Here is an 8,181-nt window from a genome sequence, read left to right on the forward strand (position 1 = left end):
GATACACTTGTGGTATAGATTATTATATTGTACATGTAGTAATCCAACTTTACCTTACCAGATGCGTTACTATTAATAATCCCGACTACGTATCTGCGCTGGATATCACTGGCATGCCATCCCAGTGGGCACACACTCATGGAATCCACGTGGAAAAGATGTGTTTTCACCACGTGGAAAAGATGGGTAATTTAGGCGTAAAAGGCAAGTTGAATTCCACGTGGATGTTGACACATGGAATCCACGTGTTTTCACCACGTGGAAAAGACGTGGAATTTAGGTGTAAAGGCAAGTTGAATTCATGTGGATGTTGGCCCGTGGAAAATACATGTTGTGTTCAACGTAAATTCCACAAAGTTCAAAATGTCTAAAAAGCAGACACAAATCACATAAAAGTTTTGTCATATTTTTATCAATTATTTAGTCATATTTCAAAACAAACAATACAAAATGCACATAAAAACTGAGTGTAGTGCATAATACTGACATAACTTATAAAAATGCCAATACTAATTAAGACTAATGAAACAAACAGAACAGCTAAGACAAGATAGACAACTGTCTAAAACACCAAAATAAACAAAAATACAATAACATTTACATTGTGTCCAGTCTTTCTTTCCTCTTAGGTGCATTTCTCAACCGGTTGGCAATGATGCTGAGGGCAAAGGCTTCTGTAACATCATGGGCCTTTACTACACTGTCTGTCAATCAAAGGACAAAAATGTTTAGTATAATTCAGATGCATGGACTTCAATGTATCAATACAATCATTATGTTGATATAAAAAAAGACAGGACCACTGTTCAATTACTTACCAGTTATTAATTTGCACAGCGCTGTCTTCTCAAATGATATTTTATCCCCTTGTGATCCCTTCATGTTTAGTTGACACATAAGTGAATTGGTAAAGAATCTAGAAGAGAACAGAACTATTTCACATGATTAACAAAAGGCAAATAAGATCTACCTGGTATTCAAACTATGATCAATTAATGTCTGACACAATTGTTGTAGATACAATACGAGTGTGATTTCATAATGTGGCGATCCGATTGGAGTTGGTGCGTGGCGTCACGAATTTCCCAGCATGCCCCGGTGTTCAACTGTTAATTAGGTCTTGGTTTTGTCCTTAATAGAGTGTTTCGTGATGTTTAAAGTTTGCCTTGTGTTTATTTAGTTTATGTCCTTATCTTAGGTATTAGTTGGTATGGTTGGTATGCATGCTCCCATAATCGGGATTAAGGTTGTCAGTAGTGGAGAGTGGACCGGCAGTGTGAATGAAGGGCAGCGGAGGGGGCGTTGCTGAGTTGTGTGCTGTATAATGCTCCTACCAATTCATGTAAATGAGGCATGGATAGCGCACCGGCTACCCCAACAGCTTTGTTCAAAGCTAAATTATTTAATAAAGAGGCTGTTCAACAAAAGCTGCCTGCCTTGGAGTCCCTTCCGGAGCTTTGTCACGTTGGTGTCAGAAGTGGGATGGACCAGCCAGAAGAGGACTTCGAGGAAGGAGCCCAGAGAACAGCGAGCTGGGGAACCGAGCCTAGTGCCTTCCCCAGACAACCAGTGGGCTCAAGCACTGCAGGGCGACCCGAGGGCAGAGTGGCAGTGGCACGCTATGCTAGTCCACCTCACTACTCGCTGCTCGAGGGCGGGCTACCCAACGAGGCTTGCGCCACAATGCAGGTGGGGCGAGCAGTGGTGAAGCTGCCACGATACAATGGGCGGGTACCATTGGAGCCGTACCTGGCCCAGGTTGAGTTGGCAGCATAGCACAACGCTTGGAGCCCACATGAGGTGGCAGTACATCTGGCCTTGGCACTGGAGAGTGATGCGCTTCAGGTTCTGTTGGACCTTCCCCTTGCGGAACAGCGAAACCGTGACCGACTGATAGCAGCTCTGCGGCAGAGGTTCGGTCGGCGGCAGAGTGCTGAGGTGGCTCGCGAAGCATTGACGAGTCGCCGGAGGAGACCTGGGGAAGCATGGGGAGCGATGGCAGGGGACCTGCTGACTGCTGCCAGGGACGGTTACCCACAGTTCCCACCGGAGGCGCATGAGCAGTTGGCGCTCCACGCCTTTGTAAAGGCGGTGACTCCTGAGCGGCTACAGCAGCATGTCAGACTGCAGGCACCCGTCACATTGGCGGCGGCTTTACAAGAGACCGAGAGAGCCGAGGGTATTCTGTCGGCGACAGTGGCAGCGGCATCAATGAGGCAGCAGCGACTTCCAGTCAGAGGCTGTGATGAGGAGGTGATGGCAGAGCAGGTGGAGGCGAGACAGGCGAGGGCCCAATCAATTGCGAGGAGACCGGAAAGGCGAGCCTGTTTTCGATGTGGCCTCATTGGACACCTCGCTCGGAATTGCCCTGCACCAACGCCATTGAGTCTACAAGGGGAGCAGGCGGGAAACGCCATGGGGGCTGCGCAGTGAGGGGTGCGCCTCCCCCCCAGGCGATTACCCCTCCAAAGGAAACAACCACACAGGAGAGAGTGGGCCGTCTGGGGAAGACGGAAGGTCTCTACATGTTGTGTTGGTTAGACGGTGTTTGCTGCAAGGCCCTCGTGGATACAGGATCAACGGTCACGCTGGTCCGGCCGGGAGTACTGCCGGGAACGGAGGGGCAATCGCCTAAGGGTTGGGTCACTACGGCCGTCCGCCTTGTGACGGTCACCGGAGCACCCGCAGCCATACGGGGCAGGAAGATGGTGGAGATCAGCGCAGGTGGGGTGACCCTTCAGCAGGAGGTGTGGTTAGCAGACATCACTGATGACTGCATTGTGGGGCTGGACTTGCTGTTGCGCTGGGGAGCAACGGTGGATGTGTCGGAAGGTGAGCTGCGGCTCGGGGCGTGCACTGTCTCCCTCTGGCGTGGCAGGACCAACGAACCACTGCTCCAACCCCGGGCGATGATGGCTACACCCCGGAGCGAGCCGTCAGAGGAGACTCGGAAGGCAGTCCGTGAGCTTCTGGCACATGAAGGAGCAGGGCTAACTGAGGGGCAGCGCCAGCTGTTGCAGACGGTGCTTGGGGAGAATGTGGATTTGTTCGCGGCCTCCGACCTGGATTGTACCCGAACCTCCCTCGTCCGACATCACATCGACACGGGAAGCGCTACCCCCATCCGACTGCGGCCTCACCGCCTGGCTCTCGCCAAGAGGGAAATCGCAGAACAAAAAGTAAGGGAAATGGCTACCGCCGGCGTGATTTCTCCCTCCAACAGCCCGTGGGCAGCACCGGCCGTGCTGGCGAAAAAGAAAGATGGGGGCTGGCGTTTCTGCGTTGACTACCGTCGTCTAAATGATGTTACCCGCAAGGATTCCTATCCCTTGCCGCGAGTTGACGACGCACTGGATTGGATCTCGGGGTCGGCGTGGTTCACGTCCCTGGATCTACGGAGCGGCTACTGGCAGGTCGAGATGGACGAAGACTCCAAGGCCAAGACGCCTTCTCCGTGGGACAAGGACTGTGGCAGTTCAACGTCATGCCCTTCGGGCTCTGTAATAGCCCAGCCACCTTCGAGCGCCTGATGGAGCAGGTACTGGCAGACATCCCCCGAAGCCGGTGCGTGGTGTACCTGGACGACATACTGGTACACGCGCCGACCTACCATCAGGCGCTGGAGAACCTGAGAACCGTGTTGGGGGCTATTAGGAGGTCGGGACTACGCCTCAACCCTAGGAAGTGCACATTCCTAAGGAGGGAAACCAAATTCCTGGGGCATGTGGTCAGTGGGCAGGGCGTAGCAACTGATCCCGAGAAGATTGCAGCGGTGCGAGGTTGGCCCACTCCGGCCAATACTAAGGAGGTTCGGAGTTTTCTAGGGCTGGCCTCGTACTACCGCCGATTTGTGAAGGGTTTTGCTTCGATCGCACGACCACTCCACCACCTGACAGAGCTGGGGCGACGGTTCGAGTGGACGGAGGAGTGTGACGCGGCCTTCCGGCAGCTCCGGAAGGCATTGGGAGAGGCCCCAGTGCTCATGTGTCCAGATCCGACCCTACCCTTCATCTTGGACACTGACGCCAGCTACGAGGGGATCGGAGCTGTCCTTTCACAACCAACGGAAAGCGGGGAGCGAGTGGTTGCATACTATAGCCGGGCCAATAGTCGACCAGAGCGCAATTACTGCGTCACCCGGAAGGAGCTGCTGGCAGTCGTGCGGGGGGTCAGGCATTTCCGTCCATATCTCCATGGGCGGCACTTTAAGTTGCGCACCGACCACGCTTCCCTGACCTGGCTTCTGAGTTTCCGTAGCCCTGAGGGGCAGCTCGCTCGTTGGCTGGAGGAGCTCCAGGAGTATGATTTCACCATTGAGCACCGGCCGGGGTGGCTGCACGGGAATGCAGATGCTCTGTCCCGGCGGCCCTGCGAGGTGGAGGAATGCCGTCACTGCCGGCGGGCTGAGGAGCAGGAACACCAAGAGCAGCGAGTGGCGGCAATGGACGTGAGCCCCCCCCCACTGGAGGAGTTCAGCAGAGACCGGTTAGCCCAGGCACAGGTGGCTGATCCCACTCTTGGACAGGTCTTGCTGTGGCTACAACAACGGCACTGTCCAGAATGGGCCCAGGTCGCCGCTGAAGGGCCAGAGCTCAAGATTTACCGGTCCCATTGGCGATCACTGGAGCTTAAATGTGGGCTTGCATACCGGAGGTGGCAGCACCCAACGGGTCACAGGGACGTATGGCAGTTACTGGTGCCCCAAGCACTCCAGCAGGAGGTACTACGGTCAGTACATGGTGCTGTGGGGGTCGGGCACTTTGGGGTTACCAAAACTCTGGGGAAGTTGAGGGCCCAGTTCTACTGGCCGGGGTGCAGGCAGGACGTGGAGCAGTACGTCCATTTGTGCGATGCCTGTACAGCAAAAAAAGGACCGGGTCAGCGGTCAAGGGCTCCCATGCAACCCTATGTGGTGGGAGCACCCATGGAGAGGGTCGGGGTGGACATACTTGGCCCATTTCCGCAAACAGAGGCGGGAAACCGGTACGTGCTCGTGGCCATGGACTATTTCACTAAGTGGCCCGAGGCATACGCGGTCCCAGACCAAAGTGCGCTCACTACCGCAACCAAACTGGTGGAGGAGTTCTTCAGCCGGTTTGGCGTGCCGGAAGAGCTCCACAGCGACCAGGGGCGGAACTTTGAGTCGGAGGTGTTCGGGAAGGTATGCCAGCTGGTTGGTGTACACAAGACGCGCACTACTCCTCTTCATCCTCAGAGTGATGGGTTGGTTGAGCGATTCAACCAGACCTTGGCTACTCAGCTGGCCATCGTTGTGGACCACCATCAACGTGACTGGGATCGCCACCTGCCCCTGATCCTGTGGGCATACCGGGCATCAGTGCAGGAAACCACCAGTTGTACTCCTGCTGCACTGATGTTTGGGAGGGAGCTCCGTACCCCCACCAGTTTGGCCTTTGGCGCCCCACCGGAGCCAGAAATACCAGGGGGGGCCGGGCCGGAGTACCTCCGACAGCTGCGGGAGCGGTTGCGGACCACCCATGCTCTGACCAGGGGGCAGCAGGGTGCCGCCACCCTACGACAGAAGAGGGCATATGACATGCGAAGCAGGGGGCGGGACTTTGACCCCGGGGACCAGGTTTGGGTTTACTGCCCCTCCCGGAAGAAGGGACGGAATCCAAAACTGGACAGTCATTGGAAGGGGCCAGGTGAGGTAGTAGACAAGGTGACTGAAGTCGTTTACCGGGTGCGCCAGCCGGACCACCGGAAGACTGTGGTGGTTCACCGGGATAGGCTGGCACCGTATCGGCCTCATGCCCGCCCAAACCACGTTGCTGTGGTCCCTGGGGTCACTCAGCGCGGCGACTCAACTGTACCAGGTTCCCTGGTAACTGGAGCTACACCATCACCGGCCACTAGGCTGAATGCTGCTGACCTGAGAGGACCTGTTGGCGGAGCGAGTAGCGAGGGCACCATTCCCGCCACAGGACCTGTGCCATTTTCCCTACGGAGACAACGCCGGAGACCAGATCGCCTGCGGGACTTTGTTCTGGGTAGTTGGGACGGCCGGGGACGGCTGTTCCCTTAAGGGGGGGTAATGTGGCGATCCGATTGGAGTTGGTGCGTGGCGTCACGAATTTCCCAGCATGCCCCGGTGTTCAACTGTTAATTAGGTCTTGGTTTTGTCCTTAATAGAGTGTTTCGTGATGTTTAAAGTTTGCCTTGTGTTTATTTAGTTTATGTCCTTATCTTAGGTATTAGTTGGTATGGTTGGTGTGCATGCTCCCATAATCGGGATTAAGGTTGTCAGTAGTGGGGAGTGGACCGGCAGTGTGAATGAAGGGCAGCGGAGGGGGCGTTGCTGAGTTGTGTGCTGTATAACGCTCCTACCAATTCATGTAAATGAGGCATGGATAGTGCACCGGCTACCCCAACAGCTTTGTTCAAAGCTAAATTATTTAATAAAGAGGCTGTTCAACAAAAGCTGCCTGCCTTGGAGTCCCTTCCGGAGCTTTGCCACAATATTATAAGCAGATATTTTAGTGAGGGATACAAGATAACATCAAAATCACATCAGAATCGACCGAAATTGCTTATTTTTAAAATGTAATATTATGCGCTAGTCACTTTTATAAGTGATTTTAGCTGAAATTTAAAATTAGAAAATTCAATAAAAAACAGTCTTGAAAATTACTAAAATCTGAATTACTCACATGGGAAAACCTGATAATCGCTCAGGAGGTAACAGCAGACAGGAGAAACCAGCGCGAAAGACTACTTTCAGGGATGCAGTTTGCGTACGTTAAAACCAGTTAATACCGGTTCAAAACTGGATGGCGTCAAACGTTTGCGACGCTTATACGACGAAATGTATAAGCCCCGCCCCCACCAGCCTCCTGCTTGTTAATGCTTACCGTTTGCCAGCTTAAGATGTCAATCCAAAAAAAAAAAACTGTTAAACAGTGATTAGAATATCAAATAAAAATAATTGAACTAAATGAATGTTTAATATGTAGAACAAAGTATTGTATTATATTGTTTGTATGATATTGCTTATATGTATTACTAACATAAAAAGAAATTCTATACATGTATTGGCACAATCTAAAAATTATAAAATGATAAAATAAGGTATTACTCTAAATATTAATTCATTCAAGAAGGACTGGGCAATGTGTTTAGATCACAACAGAAAGGGCAGAGAAGTTGCACTCTGATTCTTTACATTTACATATAGATTACAATTGGTATTCTTTATATAGGTCAGTATCTCTATAAGTTTTGAAGGTCCCCATTAGAATCACACACTGATGTTAAATATACTGCAAAATAATGAAAATTTGAGAAACAATTCTGACACATATTTGTACAACGATTAACATCTTGAAATGGATTTTCTCAATGTTAAAACATTTTCTGGTATAAAAATGTAATTTTGGCATTCCCCTCGCACAGCTCTGTGAATGTCTATGAGTGCAATAACTTATTTAATAACAAAAAAAAATTAAAATTAGCTTATTTGTCAATGTTCTTATGGTTCCTAACAAGCTGTTTAATAAACTTAAGAAACCAGCCCTGTATGTTTGCTTTATTACATTCGTGTGTATCAGAGCTGAAGGTGAATGTTCTCTGGACATTTTGGATGTTTTAATGTTAGTTAATGAACTCATTATTATTGTCATTTTTATGGAAAAAAAACATAACCATATGTATTCCTGTTTGAATTAAGATTGTATCTAAAATTAAATCAATCAATATGATGAGTAATAGTAGATAATGGTTTCTATTTCCCACATGACTTCCATGTTCAGAGGGTGAAGGAAATGGATCTAAATTGATTTCACGTGGATTGCACATGGATTCCACATGATTTCCACGTTAATTTAGAACATGTTGCATGTCTAACATCACGTGGAATCTACGTGGATAAAATCACTTGGATCCGCCACTTCACCAAATATCCACCAAAAATCCAGGGGTTGCCAGCTTGAGTTTAAGTGTTTAATTATTTTGCATTATAATAAAAAGGGAGGCGATGTCAAATTTGCAATTTAATACACACGCATTTACTCTGTCCGTTATTTTTTGCCAAGCCAACTCTTTCTTTAGCCGATGCAGCCGTATTGCTTTTTTTCATTATTATTGGCTTGAATTCCTCATATGCGTGCATTAAAACTTCCAACTCCGCCTCTGTGAAGTATGCCGCTCTCTTTTTTTCACTTT

The 8,181-nt window shown here is 50.2% G+C and overlaps 1 long non-coding RNA gene across 2 annotated transcripts; it reads right to left on the reverse strand.

Moving 5' to 3' along the window:
- Positions 1-484: 484 nt before the first annotated feature.
- Positions 485-7,359, reverse strand: LOC140578539 (uncharacterized). Of its 2 annotated transcripts, none has more exons than XR_011982799.1 (3): positions 6,672-7,359; positions 819-916; positions 485-704 (listed from the first exon to the last, which is right to left on the reverse strand). It is a non-coding gene; the product is annotated as an uncharacterized lncRNA (long non-coding RNA). The 2 variants fall into 2 exon arrangements; XR_011982798.1 differs by having other exon boundaries at positions 819-932.
- Between the last annotated feature and the right edge of the window lie 822 nt (positions 7,360-8,181).

This window comes from Paramormyrops kingsleyae, chromosome 15 (genome assembly GCF_048594095.1).
Source record: "Paramormyrops kingsleyae isolate MSU_618 chromosome 15, PKINGS_0.4, whole genome shotgun sequence".
Classification (NCBI taxonomy): Eukaryota; Metazoa; Chordata; class Actinopteri; order Osteoglossiformes; family Mormyridae; genus Paramormyrops; species Paramormyrops kingsleyae.